The sequence below is a fragment of the Oncorhynchus nerka genome, linkage group LG17 (genome assembly GCF_034236695.1).
Source record: "Oncorhynchus nerka isolate Pitt River linkage group LG17, Oner_Uvic_2.0, whole genome shotgun sequence".
NCBI lineage: Eukaryota > Metazoa > Chordata > Actinopteri > Salmoniformes > Salmonidae > Oncorhynchus > Oncorhynchus nerka.
Window position 1 is genome coordinate 48370437 of NC_088412.1, and position 16901 is coordinate 48387337.

The 16901-nt window shown below is 46.2% G+C and overlaps 1 protein-coding gene across 1 annotated transcript in view; it reads left to right on the forward strand.

The window, feature by feature from the left end:
• Positions 1–9979: 9979 nt before the first annotated feature.
• The window catches only part of LOC115145353 (SH3-containing GRB2-like protein 3-interacting protein 1), a 121248-nt gene continuing 114326 nt past the window's right edge, over positions 9980–16901 (forward strand). Inside the window, 1 exon segment of the mRNA XM_065003208.1 lies at positions 9980–10130. The gene's annotated coding sequence lies outside the window, so the exon portion shown is untranslated.

Consider the following 16901-nt stretch of genomic DNA (forward strand, 5'->3'; position numbering starts at 1 on the left):
AGAGGCGCACTGGAGGCCTGGTGCGTGGTGCTGGCACTGGTGGTATTGGGCCGAGGACACGCACAGGAAGCCTGGTGCGGGGAGCTGCCACCGGAGGACTGGAGTGTGGAGGTGGCACAGGATGGGCTAGACCGTGAAGGCGTACTGGAGATCTTGAGAGCAGTGTTGGCACAGGACGTGCAAGGCTAGGGATGTGCACAGGAGGCCTGGTGCGTGAGGCTGGCACCAACTTCACCAGCCGACTAACACGCACCTCAGGTTGAGTATGGAGCGCTAACTCAGGTGCTATCAAATCCCGACACGATCCATCGGACGAATATCGTATCTATAGCACCAAGCTAGCAACTCCCTCATCACTCTCCACTCCACTTTCCCCATTAACTCCTTCACAGTCTCTGCTTCGCTCACCTCTAACACCGGCTCTGGTTCTGGTCTCCTCCTTGGCTCCTCACGATAAACAAGGAGAATTGGCTCAGGTCTATCTCCTGACTCAGCCACTCTCCCTCTGAGCCCCCCCCCCCAATAAATTCTTTGGGGTGACTTTCGGGTTTCGCTCTGCGCCGCCGTGTCTGTTTCTCCAACTCCATTCGCCTATAGCCCTCTTCACACTGCTCTAGCGAATCCCAGGCGGGCTCAGGCACTCTCTCTGGGTCGGCCGCCCACCTGTCTATTTCTTCCCACGTCGTATACTCCATGCTTCTGCTGTCCATAACGTCCTCATAACAGCGTCTCTCAGCTCTCGTAAGTGCCTCCTTTCGCTCCTGCTGTCGCTGCCTGTAACCACGCCACTCGGTCCGTGTGTGGTGGGTGATTCTGTAACGGCGTTCTTCGTTTGTCGAAAGAGAGGCGGACCGAAATGCAGCGTGGTGATTACTCATGTTTCTTTAATGACGAAAAACGGAACGATACATGAAATAACTATAAATACGAAAACAACAAACGGAACGTGAAACCTAATACAGCCTATCTGGTGAACACTACACAAAGACAGGAACAATCACCCACAAAATACAAAGTGAAACTCAGGCTACCTAAATACGGTTCCCAATCCGAGACAACGAGAATCACCTGACTCTGATTGAGAACCGCCTCAGGCAGCCAAGCCTAACTAGACACACCCCCAATCATAGCAATCCCAAATCCTATAAAACCCCAATACGAAACACCACACATAACCCATGTCACACCCTGGCCTGACCAAAATATATAACGAAAACACAAAACATTATGACCAAGGCGTGACAGAACCCCCCCCCCCTAAGTTGCGGACTCCCAGACGCACCTCAAAACCATAGGGAGGGTCCGGGTGGGCGTCTGTCCATGGTGGCGGTTCTGGCTCGGGACGTGGACCCCACTCCATTAATGTCATAGTTCCTCCCCTCGCGTCCTGGGATAATCCACCCTCGCCGCCGACCATGGCCTAATAGTCCTCACCCAGATCCCCACTGGACTGAGGGGCAGCTCGTGAGTGAGGGGCATCTCGGGACAGAGGGGCAGCTCGGGACAGAGGGGCAGCTCGGGACAGAGGGGCAGCTCGGGACAGAGGGGCAGCTCGGGACAGAGGGGCATCTCGGGACAGAAGCAGCCCGGGACTGAGGGGCAGCACGGAACTGAGGGGAAGCCCAGTACTGAGAGGAAGCCCAGTACTGAGAGGAAGCCCAGTACTGAGAGGAAGCCCCGTACTGAGAGGAAGCTCAGGCAGGTAGTAGGCTCCGGTAGATCCTGGCTGGCTGGCGGATCTGGAAGATTCTGGTTGACTAGCAGATCTGGAAGATTCTGGTTGACTGGCAGATCTGGAAGAGACTGGTTGACTGGCAGATCTGGAAGAGACTGGTTGACTGGCAGATCTGGAAGAGACTGGTTGACTGGCAGATCTGGAAGAATCTGGTTGACTGGCAGATCTAGAAGATCATGGCTGACTGGCGTATCTAGCTGCTCTATGCAGACTGACAGCTCTGACTGCTCCATGCAGGCTGACAGCTCCTTGCAGACTGGCAGCTCCTTGCAGACTGGCAGCTCTTTGCAGACTGGCAGCTCTGGCTGCTCCATGCAGGCTGACAGCACCCTGCAGACTGGCAGCTCTTTGCAGACTGACAGCTCTGGCTGCTTCATGCAGACTGACAGCACCTTGCAGACTGACAGCTCTCTGCAGACTGGCAGCTCAGGCTGCTTCATGCAGACTGACAGCTCCTTGCAGACTGACAGCTCTGGCTGCGTCATGCAGACTGACAGCACCTCTGGCGGATCCTGGCTGACTGGCACTTCTGGAGGATCCTGGCGACGCTGGGCAGACTGGCGGCGCTGGGCAGACTGGCGGTGCTGGGCAGACTGGCGACGCTGGGCAGACTGGCGGCGCTGGGCAGACTGGAGACTCCGGCAGCGCAGGAGAGGAGAAAGGCTCTGGCTGCGCTAAACAGGCGGGAGGCTCCGGCAGCGCTGTAGAGGAGGAAAGCGCTGGCTGCGCTGAACAGGAGAGGCGCACTGGAGGCCTGGTGCTGGCACTGGTGGTATTGGGCCGAGGACACGCACAGGAAGCCTGGTGCGGGAGCTGCCACCGGAGGACTGGAGTGTGGAGGTGGCACAGGATGGGCTAGACCGTGAAGGCGTACTGGAGATCTTGAGAGCAGTGTTGGCACAGGACGTGCAAGGCTAGGGATGTGCACAGGAGGCCTGGTGCGTGAGGCTGGCACCAACTTCACCAGCCGACTAACACGCACCTCAGGTTGAGTATGGAGCGCTAACTCAGGTGCTATCAAATCCCCGACACGATCCATCGGACGAATATCGTATCTATAGCACCAAGCTAGCAACTCCCTCATCACTCTCCACTCCACTTTCCCCATTAACTCCTTCACAGTCTCTGCTTCGCTCACCTCTAACACCGGCTCTGGTTCTGGTCTCCTCCTTGGCTCCTCACGATAAACAAGGAGAATTGGCTCAGGTCTATCTCCTGACTCAGCCACTCTCCCTCTGAGCCCCCCCCAATAAATTCTTTGGGGTGACTTTCGGGTTTCGCTCTGCGCCGCCGTGTCTGTTTCTCCAACTCCATTCGCCTATAGCCCTCTTCACACTGCTCTAGCGAATCCCAGGCGGGCTCAGGCACTCTCTCTGGGTCGGCCGCCCACCTGTCTATTTCTTCCCACGTCGTATACTCCATGCTTCTGCTGTCCATAACGTCCTCATAACAGCGTCTCTCAGCTCTCGTAAGTGCCTCCTTTCGCTCCTGCTGTCGCTGCCTGTAACCACGCCACTCGGTCCGTGTGTGGTGGGTGATTCTGTAACGGCGTTCTTCGTTTGTCGAAAGAGGCGGACCGAAATGCAGCGTGGTGATTACTCATGTTTCTTTAATGACGAAAAACGGAACGATACATGAAATAACTATAAATACGAAAACAACAAACGGAACGTGAAACCTAATACAGCCTATCTGGTGAACACTACACAAAGACAGGAACAATCACCCACAAAATACAAAGTGAAACTCAGGCTACCTAAATACGGTTCCCAATCCGAGACAACGAGAATCACCTGACTCTGATTGAGAACCGCCTCAGGCAGCCAAGCCTAACTAGACACACCCCCAATCATAGCAATCCCAAATCCTATAAAACCCCAATACGAAACACCACACATAACCCATGTCACACCCTGGCCTGACCAAAATATATAACGAAAACACAAAACATTATGACCAAGGCGTGACAGAACCCCCCTAAGTTGCGGACTCCCAGACGCACCTCAAAACCATAGGGAGGGTCCGGGTGGGCGTCTGTCCATGGTGGCGGTTCTGGCTCGGGACGTGGACCCCACTCCATTAATGTCATAGTTCCTCCCCCTCGCGTCCTGGGATAATCCACCCTCGCCGCCGACCATGGCCTAATAGTCCTCACCCAGATCCCCACTGGACTGAGGGGCAGCTCGTGAGTGAGGGGCATCTCGGGACAGAGGGGCAGCTCGGGACAGAGGGGCAGCTCGGGACAGAGGGGCAGCTCGGGACAGAGGGGCAGCTCGGGACAGAGGGGCATCTCGGGACAGAAGCAGCCCGGGACTGAGGGGCAGCACGGAACTGAGGGGAAGCCCAGTACTGAGAGGAAGCCCAGTACTGAGAGGAAGCCCAGTACTGAGAGGAAGCCCCGTACTGAGAGGAAGCTCAGGCAGGTAGTAGGCTCCGGTAGATCCTGGCTGGCTGGCGGATCTGGAAGATTCTGGTTGACTAGCAGATCTGGAAGATTCTGGTTGACTGGCAGATCTGGAAGAGACTGGTTGACTGGCAGATCTGGAAGAGACTGGTTGACTGGCAGATCTGGAAGAGACTGGTTGACTGGCAGATCTGGAAGAATCTGGTTGACTGGCAGATCTAGAAGATCATGGCTGACTGGCGTATCTAGCTGCTCTATGCAGACTGACAGCTCTGACTGCTCCATGCAGGCTGACAGCTCCTTGCAGACTGGCAGCTCCTTGCAGACTGGCAGCTCTTTGCAGACTGGCAGCTCTGGCTGCTCCATGCAGGCTGACAGCACCCTGCAGACTGGCAGCTCTTTGCAGACTGACAGCTCTGGCTGCTTCATGCAGACTGACAGCACCTTGCAGACTGACAGCTCTCTGCAGACTGGCAGCTCAGGCTGCTTCATGCAGACTGACAGCTCCTTGCAGACTGACAGCTCTGGCTGCGTCATGCAGACTGACAGCACCTCTGGCGGATCCTGGCTGACTGGCACTTCTGGAGGATCCTGGCGACGCTGGGCAGACTGGCGGCGCTGGGCAGACTGGCGGTGCTGGGCAGACTGGCGACGCTGGGCAGACTGGCGGCGCTGGGCAGACTGGAGACTCCGGCAGCGCAGGAGAGGAGAAAGGCTCTGGCTGCGCTAAACAGGCGGGAGGCTCCGGCAGCGCTGTAGAGGAGGAAAGCGCTGGCTGCGCTGAACAGGAGAGGCGCACTGGAGGCCTGGTGCTGGCACTGGTGGTATTGGGCCGAGGACACGCACAGGAAGCCTGGTGCGGGGAGCTGCCACCGGAGGACTGGAGTGTGGAGGTGGCACAGGATGGGCTAGACCGTGAAGGCGTACTGGAGATCTTGAGAGCAGTGTTGGCACAGGACGTGCAAGGCTAGGGATGTGCACAGGAGGCCTGGTGCGTGAGGCTGGCACCAACTTCACCAGCCGACTAACACGCACCTCAGGTTGAGTATGGAGCGCTAACTCAGGTGCTATCAAATCCCCGGCACGATCCATCGGACGAATATCGTATCTATAGCACCAAGCTAGCAACTCCCTCATCACTCTCCACTCCACTTTCCCCATTAACTCCTTCACAGTCTCTGCTTCGCTCACCTCTAACACCGGCTCTGGTTCTGGTCTCCTCCTTGGCTCCTCACGATAAACAAGGAGAATTGGCTCAGGTCTATCTCCTGACTCAGCCACTCTCCCTCTGAGCCCCCCCCAATAAATTTTTTGGGGTGACTTTCGGGTTTCGCTCTGCGCCGCCGTGTCTGTTTCTCCAACTCCATTCGCCTATAGCCCTCTTCACACTGCTCTAGCGAATCCCAGGCGGGCTCAGGCACTCTCTCTGGGTCGGCCGCCCACCTGTCTATTTCTTCCCACGTCGTATACTCCATGCTTCTGCTGTCCATAACGTCCTCATAACAGCGTCTCTCAGCTCTCGTAAGTGCCTCCTTTCGCTCCTGCTGTCGCTGCCTGTAACCACGCCACTCGGTCCGTGTGTGGTGGGTGATTCTGTAACGGCGTTCTTCGTTTGTCGAAAGAGAAGCGGACCGAAATGCAGCGTGGTGATTACTCATGTTTCTTTAATGACGAAAAACGGAACGATACATGAAATAACTATAAATACGAAAACAACAAACGGAACGTGAAACCTAATACAGCCTATCTGGTGAACACTACACAAAGACAGGAACAATCACCCACAAAATACAAAGTGAAACTCAGGCTACCTAAATACGGTTCCCAATCCGAGACAACGAGAATCACCTGACTCTGATTGAGAACCGCCTCAGGCAGCCAAGCCTAACTAGACACACCCCTAATCATAGCAATCCCAAATCCTATAAAACCCCAATACGAAACACAACACATAACCCATGTCACACCCTGACCAAAATATATAACGAAAACACAAAACATTATGACCAAGGCGTGACATTAGCCTCAAATAAATTATGAAACATGTTCAATTTGGTTTAAATAATGCAAAAACAAAGTGTTGGATAAGAAAGTAAAAGTGCAATATGTGCCATGTAAAAAAGCTAATGTTTAAGTTCCTTGCTCAGAACATGAGAACATATGAAAGCTGGTCGTTCCTTTTAACATGAGTCTTCAATAGTCCCAGGTAAGAAGTTTTAGGTTGAGGTTATTTTAGGAATTATAGGACTATTTCTCTCTGTAGCATTTGTATTTCATATACCTTTGAGTATTGGATGTTCTTATAGGCACTTTAGTATTGCCAGTGTAACAGTATAGCTTCAGTCCCTCTCCTCGCCCCTACCTGGGCTCGAACATCGACAACAGCCACCCTCGAAGCATCGTTACCCATCACTCCACAAAACCCGCAGCCCTTGCAGAGCAAGGTTAACAACCACTCCAAGTCTTAGAGAGAGTGATGTTTGAAACACTATTAGCGCGCACCCCGCTAACTAACTAGCCATTTCACATCGGTTACACCAGCCTAATCTCGGGAGTTGATAGGCTTGAAGTCATAAACAGCACAATGCTTGAAGCATTGCGACGAGCTGCTGGCAAACGCACGAAAGTGCTGTTTGAATGAATGTTTACGAGCCTGCTGTTGCCTACCACCACTCAGTCAGACTGCTCTATCAAATATCAAATCATTGACTTAATTATAACATAATAACACACGGAAATACGAGCCTTAGTTCATTAATATGGTCAAATCCGGAAACTATAATTTCGAAAATAAACCGTGCCGTATTATCTCTAACGGGTGGCATCCATAAGTCTATATATTCTTGTTACATTGCACAACCTTAAATGTTATGTCATAATGACTTAAAATTCTGGCAAATTAGTTCGCAACGAGCCAGGCGGCCCAAACTGTTGCATATACCCTGACTCTGCATTCAATGAACGCAAAAGTAGTGACACAATTTCCCTAGTATAATATTGCCTGCTAACATGAATTTCTTTTAACTAAATATGCAGGTTTAAAAATATATACTTCTGTGTATTGATTTTAAGAAAGGCATTGATGTTTACAGTTAGGTACATTCGTGCAGCGATTATGTTTTTTTCGCAAATTCTCTTTTGTTAAAACCTGTTACGGCTAGACGTTCCGCTAGCGGAACCCCTCGACAACATCTGGTGAAATGGCAGAGCGCAAAATCCAACTATAAATATTAAACTTTCATGAAATCACACATGCAATACACCAAATTAAAGCTACACTTGTTGTTAATACACTTGTTGTTAATCCAGCCAACGTGTCAGATTTCAAAAAGGCTTTACGGCAAAAGCAAACCATGCCCCCCCTTAAAAGATTTAGATGCACTACTGTTCCACTGGATGTCATAAGGTGAATGCACCAATTTGTAAGTCGCTCTGGATAAGAGCGTCTGCTAAATGACTTAAATGTTAAATGTTATTATCTGAGGACAGCACCCCATCAAACAAACATAGACAATCATATTTCATCCCGCCAGGTGCGACACAAAACTCAGAAATAACGATATAATTCATGCCTTACCTTTGAAGAACTTATTTTGTTGGCACTCCAAAATGTCCCATAAACATCACAAACGGTCCTTTTGTTTGGTATATTCCGTCGTTATATCTCCAAAATGTCAATTTATTTGGCGCGTTTGATCCAGAAAAACACTGTTTCCAACTCGCGCAACATGACTACAAAATATCTAATAAGGTACCTGTAAACTTGTTCCAAACATTTCAAACAACTTTGCTAATATAACTTTAGGTATTTTTTTATGCAAATAATCGAAAACATTTAAGACGGTATAAAATGTGTTCAATACCGGAAGAAAATAAAGTGGAGCGAACTTTCAGTTCGCGCGCCCCAACCACAACAGTACACTAGACTGGACCCTAGTTCTGAACAGCCCCACAAAGTAGATGTCCTAACCGACTTGCCAAAACTATAGTTTGTTAACTAGAAATTTGTGGAGTGGTTGAAAAACAAGTTTTAATGTCTCCAACCTAAGTGTATGTAAACATCTGACTTCAACTGTATATACATACATACAGTACCAGTCAAACGTTAGGACACACCTACTCACTCATTTTCTTTATTTGTATTATTTTCTACATTGCAGAATAATAGTGAAGACATCAAAACTATGAAATAACACATATGGAATCATGTAGTAACCAAAAAAGTGTTAAACAAATCAAAATATATTTGAGATTCTTCAAAGTAGCCACTCCTAGCCTTGATGACAGCTTTGCACACGCTTGGCATTCTCTCAACCAGCTTCTCATGGAATACTTTTTCAACAGCCTTGAAGGAGTTCCCACGTGCTGAACACTTGTTGGCTGCTTTTCCTTCACTCTGCGGTCCAACTCATTGCAAACCATCTCAATTGGGTTGAGGTCAGGTGATCGTGGAGGCCAGGTCATCTGATTCAGCACTCCATCACTCTCCTTATTGGTCAAATAGCCCGTACACAGCCTGGAGGTTTGTTGGGTCATTGTCTTGTTGAAAATAAAATTATAGTCCCACTAAGCACAAACTAGATGGGATGGCGTATTGCTGCAGAATGCTGTGGTAGCCATGCTGGTTAAGTGTGCCTTGAATTCTAGATATATCACTGACAATGTCACCAGCAAAGCACCCCCACATCTCCTCCTCCTCCATGCTTCACGGTGGGAACCACACATGCGGGAGATCATCTGTTCACCTACTCTGCGTCTAACAAGGACACGGCGGTTAGAACCAAAAATCTAAAATTTGGGCTCATCAGAACAAAAGACAGATTTCCACCAGTCTAATGTCCATTGCTTGTGTTTCTTGGTCCAAGCTAGTCTCTTCTTGGTGTGATGGTATGGGGGTGCTTTGCTGGTGACACTGTCAGTGATTTATTTAGAATTCAAGGCACACTTAACCAGCATGGCGACCACAGCATTCTGCAGCGATACGCCATCCATCTGGTTTGTGTTTAGTGGGACTATAATGTATTATTAAGAAGCTGGTTTAGAGAATGCCAAGAGTGTGCAAAGCTGTCATCAAGGCAAAGGGTGGCTACTTTGAATAATCTCAAATATATTTGATTTGTTTAAGACTTTTTTTGGTTACTACATGATTCCATATGTGTTATTTCACAGTGTTGAGGTCTTCACTATTATTCTACAATGTAGAAAATAGTACAAATAAATTAAAACCCTTATATGAGTAGTTGTGTCAAAACGTTTGACTGGTACTGTATCTTAATTCACAAAGCTAAGACTGCATTTTAACATCTACCCTCCCTGAAAAAAAATCTCCCACTTTTCATGGCTATTTCTGAGTCTTTCCCTTTAAATTGCCATAGAAATGTCCCTCGCAACGTTGATTGGTCGGGGTTACAGTACAGTACAGCCGAAACTGACGAGGATATTTAGTTGAGTTTGATTGGTCCAAAGCCGAAATATGGTCTACATATAACAAATAGCTGTGCGGTCTAAACTAGCAACGGTCACACCACAAACTAACATTATGATTTAATCAGGTGATAATATTGTAGAGAACAATTTAATGGTATGTAATGTATGATGGTATAGGCTAAATAAAACAAAGTAGACATTCATTTCGTAGCACCCTCTTGAATTTACCCATATTCCACTACATTCTAGAGTAAGTACCATCCCGAAAAAAATGGGTCCCCGCTGAAAAACTTTGAAAGCCATTGACATAATGCATTTGCCAACCTTACTTTGTTACAGAAACGTTGTGTTTTAACGCCCAGAGAATCCAGTGTAGCTCTACTGGAAAAGCCAGCCGACTTCACCACAACACATGTCCCTGTGCTGCTTCACTCGTGACAAGTACAGCGACATGTGCATATCAACTCTAATGATGCGGAGACACCGTCACTGAACTAACTACATGACAATTCTGTCGAATAAATACCTATTTTACACTGCAGAGAGAAGACGACGGACGCACAGGTGAATATCATCATGTGTTACAATTTGAATTTGTTTTGGAAGGTGGAGTAGAGATGTTTTGAAAGCGCTTCCTTGTTGATAAATTATTGCGTAATCGGTGTACGATTGGGTGTGAAAATGTTATTGTTTCTTCTCGACCGTCGAAGATCTTTGAAAGTTTCAATATGAGTCGGATGAACCATGATGATTATGAGAGGGGCGCAAGACAGAAGAGAGGGAGGCTATTCGGAGCATAAAATAAGATCTTAAATTATAACTTCAACAGATAGCTTCATAACACTGCAACCTCCTGAAACACGTTTACTAACCTTCCTCTATACTTTTGAAACAGAATATTATTATTAACATCTGATTTTACATTTTCGAAACATGTTTTTTTGAACTTGTGATGCAGCGATAACTACACTGGATCAAATTAGTCTATATTGTAACATGTGACTAATGTTACAGTGTGAATCAACATTTGCATAATATATAAAAATGTATATTTGAAAATCCCCTTCCCTACAAAGAACAAAAAAATCACTATCTATATAGTTGTTATTATTATATAAGGTCAGGCTAATTTTAAGCCATAAGGCCCAAGGGTTTTTTTTTATTTTTTATATAAACTTTTATTTAATTAGGCAAGTCAGTTATGAACAAATAATTATTTACAATGACAGCCTATCAAAAGGCCTCCTGCGGGGACTGGGGCTGGGATTAAAAATACATTAAATAAAAGTATAGGACAAAACACACATCACAACAAGAGACAACACAGCACTACATAAAGAGAGACTTAAGACAACAACATAGCATGGCAGCAACACAGCATGGTAGCAACATGACAACAACAACATTGTAGCAGCACAAACCAGGGTACAAACATTGGGCACAGACAACAGCACAAAGGGCAAGAAGGTAGAGACACCAATACATCACGCAAAGCAGCCACAACTGTCAGTAAGAGTGTCCATGATTGAGTCTTTGAATGAAGAGATTGAGATAAAACTGTCCAGTCTGAGTGTTTGTTGCAGCTCGTTCTAGTCGCTAGCTGCAGCGAACTGAAAAGAGGAGCGACCCAGGGATGTGTGTGCTTTGGGGACCTTTAACAGAATGTGACCCGCAGAACAGGTGTTGTGGAGGATGAGGGCTGCAGTAGATATCTCAGATAGGGGGGAGTGAGGCCTAAGGGTTGTATAAATACGCATCAACCAGTGGGTCTTGCGATGGGTATACAGAGATGACCAGTTTACAGAAGAGTATAGAGTGCAGTGATGTGTCCTATAAGGAGCATTGGTGGCAAATCTGAGAGCCGAATGGTAAAGAACATCTAGCCGCTCGAGAGCCCCCTTACCTGCCGATCTATAAATTACGTCTCCGTAATCTAGCATGGGTAGGATGGTCATCTGAATCAGGGTTAGTTTGGCAGCTGGGGTGAAAGAGGAGCGATTACTATAGAGGAAACCAGATCTATATTTGACTTTAACCTGCAGCTTTGATATGTGCTGAGAGAAGGACAGTGTACTGTCTAGACATGCTACCAAGTACTTGTAGGAGGTGACTACCTCAAGCTCTAAACCCTCAGAGGTAGTAATCACACCTGTGGGGAGATGGGCATTCTTCTTACCAAACCACATGACCTTCATTTTGGAGGTGTTCAGAACAAGGTTAAGGGCAGATAAAGCTTGTCGGACACTTAAAAAGCTTTTGACACTTCAGACCCACTTCAAGGGTTTGAACTGTCTGTCCTATATCTAGCATCATGGTGGCAGTATCATGCTGTGGGGATGTTTTTTAGAGGCAGTGACTGGGAGAGTTATCAGGATCGAGGGAAAGATGAACGGAGCAAAGTACAGAGAGATCCTTGATGAAAACCTGCTCCAGAGGGTTCAGGACCTCCAACTGGGGCAAAGGTTCACCTTCCAACAGGACCATGACCCAAAGCACACAGCCAAGACAACGCAGGTGTGGCTTCGGGACAAGTATCTGAATGTCATTGAGTGGCCCAGCCAGAGCCCGGACTTGAATCCGATCGAACATCTCTGGAAAGACCTGAAAATAGCTGTGCAGTGACACTCCCCATCCAACCTGACAGAGCTTGAGAGGATCTGCAGAGAAGAATGGGGAAAAACTCCCCAAATACAGGTGTGCCAAGCTTGTAGCGTTATACTCAAAAAGACTCGAGGCTGTTATCGCTGCCAAAGGTGCTTCAACAAAGTACAGAGCAAAGGGTCTGAATACTTATGTAAATGTGATTAGGGTTAACCCTAACCCTAAAAAATACTTTTGCAAAAAAGTCTATTAACCTGTTTTTGCTTTGTCATTATGGGGTATTGTGTGTAGATAGGCGAGGTAAAAAAAAGAGATCTAATCCAATTTGGAATAAGGCTGTATTCGTAACAAACAATTTGGCAAAAATCTATGTTTCTGAATGCACTGTATAAGAAAGCTCAGGATTTTTGTTTGTTTTTCGAAACACAGTAGTTCATTGGAAACATTACAAATATTTTTGTTGGATTGCTGCATTTCATTTCAGCAAGCCATGACACCCATAGGGCCTTATAAAATATGATATTTTTTTTGCCTGACTCTGTTTTGTATTCTCCCAAATTAATTTCCAGGTTTCCATTTTCCCAATTTTTTTTAATAGAAAAACAAATGGGATATTTGAAGCCCATGCAATGCTTAAACCACATCAGAAGACCACTTTTGAGGTCTGGATTTTTTGTAGTTGTTGGTGTAGTTACTCCAGTGTGCACCTAGGAAGTGGCTGTTGTTTAGTGGTGTTTTTCTACTGCATATGTGATGGTAGAGTTGGCAAAACAAATACCCACTGGATCGATGCAAATAATCATGATATCATCAAACATTTAATTCAGAAGGTTTTTGGGAGAAAAAAATTTCATTGAAGTCCCATCCTACATCCTGATAATAACAGGTTCTGACCACTAGATGTTTTGTAGTAAAAAAATATAGAGGAAGATAAGTGTTTCCAATGACATCACCAACCAATTAGTGGACGATTAGCAGGCAATGCCTGCTCATAATGGGTTAAAATCACATGATGCACACCGATGATGCCATTGGAAATCTTTTCACTAGCAAACATAGAAACATGCCATTTTCACATATGATGGTGCTGGAGATGATCAATATTTTCTCATTTCTCTCCCTTTTGAGGAGGGAGGATTATGAAAGTTCACAGAAGTAACAAATGAAGGTAGAACCACCAATTAGTTAGTGTTTTTACCGAAAACAAATTTGTTTATGAATTATTAAGTGATTAAAACGCGTCCACTCTAACCAAATGACCTGAAAAATATCAGAATTACTGCAATTGAATTGGCCACAATGAGAAATCATAGTCACAGACCACAGTTGCAGTACAGTAAAGAAAAGTAGTGTAGTTCAGTACAGTAGAGCACACATGAGTATAGTACAGTATTATATACTGTACTGTGCTCTACTTTACTATACTGTACTTTTACTTTACTCTAATAAGCTGTACTGTGATGTCCAAACTTGTGAAACATAGATGTATATGGTTGGTACAGTAAAAAAAAAAAGTAGGGTTCAGTACTATACTCTACTGGACTATACTGTATAGAACTATTCTCTACTTGACTTTTCTTTACTGCACTGTATTCTACTGTACTGTACTCCACTCTTACCTTTACTGTACTGTATTCTACTGTACTGTACTCCACTCTTACCTTTACTGTACTGTATTCTGCTGTACTGTACTCCACTCTTACCTTTACTGTACTGTATTCTGCTGTACTGTACTCCACTCTTACCTTTACTGTACTGTATTCTGCTGTACTGTACTCCACTCTTACCTTTACTGTACTGTATTCTACTGTATTCTACTGTACTGTACTCCACTCTTACCTTTACTGTACTGTGCTATGCTATACTGGACTCCACTGTGCTCTATGGTGATGAGCTAACTTGTTAAACTATTATTGGTACAGATTTAGTCCAGTCTGGACCAACCAAATGTGGTCTTGTTTGGGGGCAACGCTCATTGGAATGATAGCCAGTGAGTAGAATAATACCCGCACATGCCAAGGAGGATATTCATTTTGTCTACCGTTGTGTACCTCAGGATACATCACCACGAAGAGAATGACATTCATAATTATGCATTTCTGTATTGTACAGATCAAGGACCCATCACTCTAGTTCATCGGGGTAGATACTTAAGAGTTTTTGGGTAACGTATAGACTCTCATCCCAGGACAGACAGACATGAGTCAGACAGACAGATGGATGTCATGGGTTGAAGTCCTCCGCCCCCCTCCCCCCTACATCTTTCTCTCATTTATCTGATTACTGAGGGAGTTTTTAATGAGGACTAAGAGTCGAGTGGCGCACCAGAGCTAAGAGGTCCCTGACGCAGCCTGGCTCCACTCTGAGCCCCTTGGCAGGCATCATAACCACCACGGCCCTCCTCTCCTGGCCTGGCTAACTCTCCACACACATGCCCACTTTGAGAGAATTTAGCAGCTGGTCAATGTTTATTACGCAACCCTGAGATCTACCACATGAAAAAGCCTTCTGGAATCGCACAACATCGTTAGAACAGAGGGAAAGAAAAGGAAGAAAACCAGAACCAACAGTTTTCTGAAAGAGTTGAGTAATTGTCTTTTGGCAGTGCGAACGGTGGTCATTTAGTGAGGTCGATTTGGGCTAAGGTGGTTGATTTGAGACGACTGTCTGTCTCACCATTGAACAATCTTGATTTCCATTTTGGAAATTAGCTCCAGTTAGCTAGGTCGGCGCCAGCCGGTCTGATCGATTAGCCTGAGTGGATCACATAAGATCTGTTGAGTCAGGGCCTGCTGCCGGTCTGATCGATTAGCCTGAGTGGATCACATAAGATCTGTTGAGTCAGGGCCTGCTGCCGGTCGGATCGATTAGCCTGAGTGGATCACATAAGATCTGTTGAGTCAGGGCCTGCTGCCGGTCTGATCGATTAGCCTGAGTGGATCACATAAGATCTGTTGAGTCAGGGCCTGCTGCCGGTCGGATCGATTAGCCTGAGTGGATCACATAAGATCTGTTGAGTCAGGGCCTGCTGCCGGTCGGATCGATTAGCCTGAGTGGATCACATAAGATCTGTTGAGTCAGGGCCTGCTGCCGGTCTGATCGATTAGCCTGAGTGGATCACATAAGATCTGTTGAGTCAGGGCCTGCTGCCGGTCTGATCGATTAGCCTGAGTGGATCACATAAGATCTGTTGAGTCAGGGCCTGCTTCGGAGTGTCAGATTGAGATGTCATAGCAGGTTCAACAGACACTTACACTGTATGTTTCCCAACTCCGAGGGTTTTGACAGTTACCATCTGACGTGTGTGTGTGTGTGTGTATGTCGTCTCTTTTATCGTAACAGGATCCTGGTACACATAGGCCTCTCATTCCTCTCTGTAACACACTGGCCCACTTGACTATGCATAATGACCAGTCATACTAGTCCTAATGTTTAACTAGTGTCCCTGCTCCTCTTCCATACCCTTGTAAATCAGACATGGTCTTGGCATGGTCGCTCATCAAATCAAATCAAATTTGATTTGTCACATACACATGGTTAGCAGATGTTAATGCGAGTGTAGCGAAATGCTTGTGCTTCTAGTTTCGACAATGCAGTAATAACCAACGAGTAATCTAACTAACAATTCCAAAACTTCTACCTTATACACACAAGTGTAAAGGGATAAAGAATATGTACATAAAGATATATGAATGAGTGATGTACAGAGCGGCATAGGCAAGATACAGCAGATGGTATCGAGTACAGTATATACATATGAGATGAGTATGTAAACAAAGCGGCATAGTTAAAGTGGCTAGTGATACATGTATTACATAAGGATGCAGTCGATGATGTAGAGTACAGTATATACGTATACATATGAGATGAATAATGTAGGGTATGTAAACATTATATTAAGTAGCATTGTTTAAAGTGGCTAGTGATATATTTTACATCAATTCCCATTATTAAAGTGGCTGGAGTTCATACTGTCAGCTCTCTTGGCCTGGCCTCTGATAGAAAGAGGAGTTTGAAATGGGCATCAATTAGGGGTGGCACAATTACTGTATAACCGTGTAACCGACGGTTACAGATGAAGACCGTCATGAAAAGGGATCACAGCTGACCGTAGACGGGACGGCGAGGCATTCGTGCGGTTGAGTCCGTTTTTAGACTCTTCGCAACATGATTCAACGTTGTTGCCCCTTGCCGAAGCAAGCAAAGTGTTGTAGCAAACGATTAATAAAAATGGGCTTGGAACTTCTAACCATAAAGATCCTATTCATAGATTGCAACTCCGCCACTTGTTCGCGTTGCGCCATTGTTATGAACGTTCCCAAGCCACACTCTATGACGCAATCATTTCCATGGTAATATAGAATGTTCATCCAACTGATGTTATCTGATGTGGCTCATGCAATGGAATCTATTTTTTGTGATGTCAGGTGAGTTGAATCAACACATCACAGCACATATTGATATGTACCTGTCCCGCTTCTATTTCCTGCTCTGCTCCTATTGGTACATTGGTTGCCAGTCCACCCATTATGCCATCATTGACTTGAATGGGGACGGGCATCCTATTCATTCTATTTCTATGGCAACACATGCGGTCAGGAGCAGAGGAAAGGAGAAAATGTACTATTCGAGTGGTTATTACGTAGAACGCGATCATTTGGCTGGCCAGTAACTGTCATCCAAAATTCCGTGACTGTCACAGCCCTAGTATCAACAAAAACAACAGGATGTTCA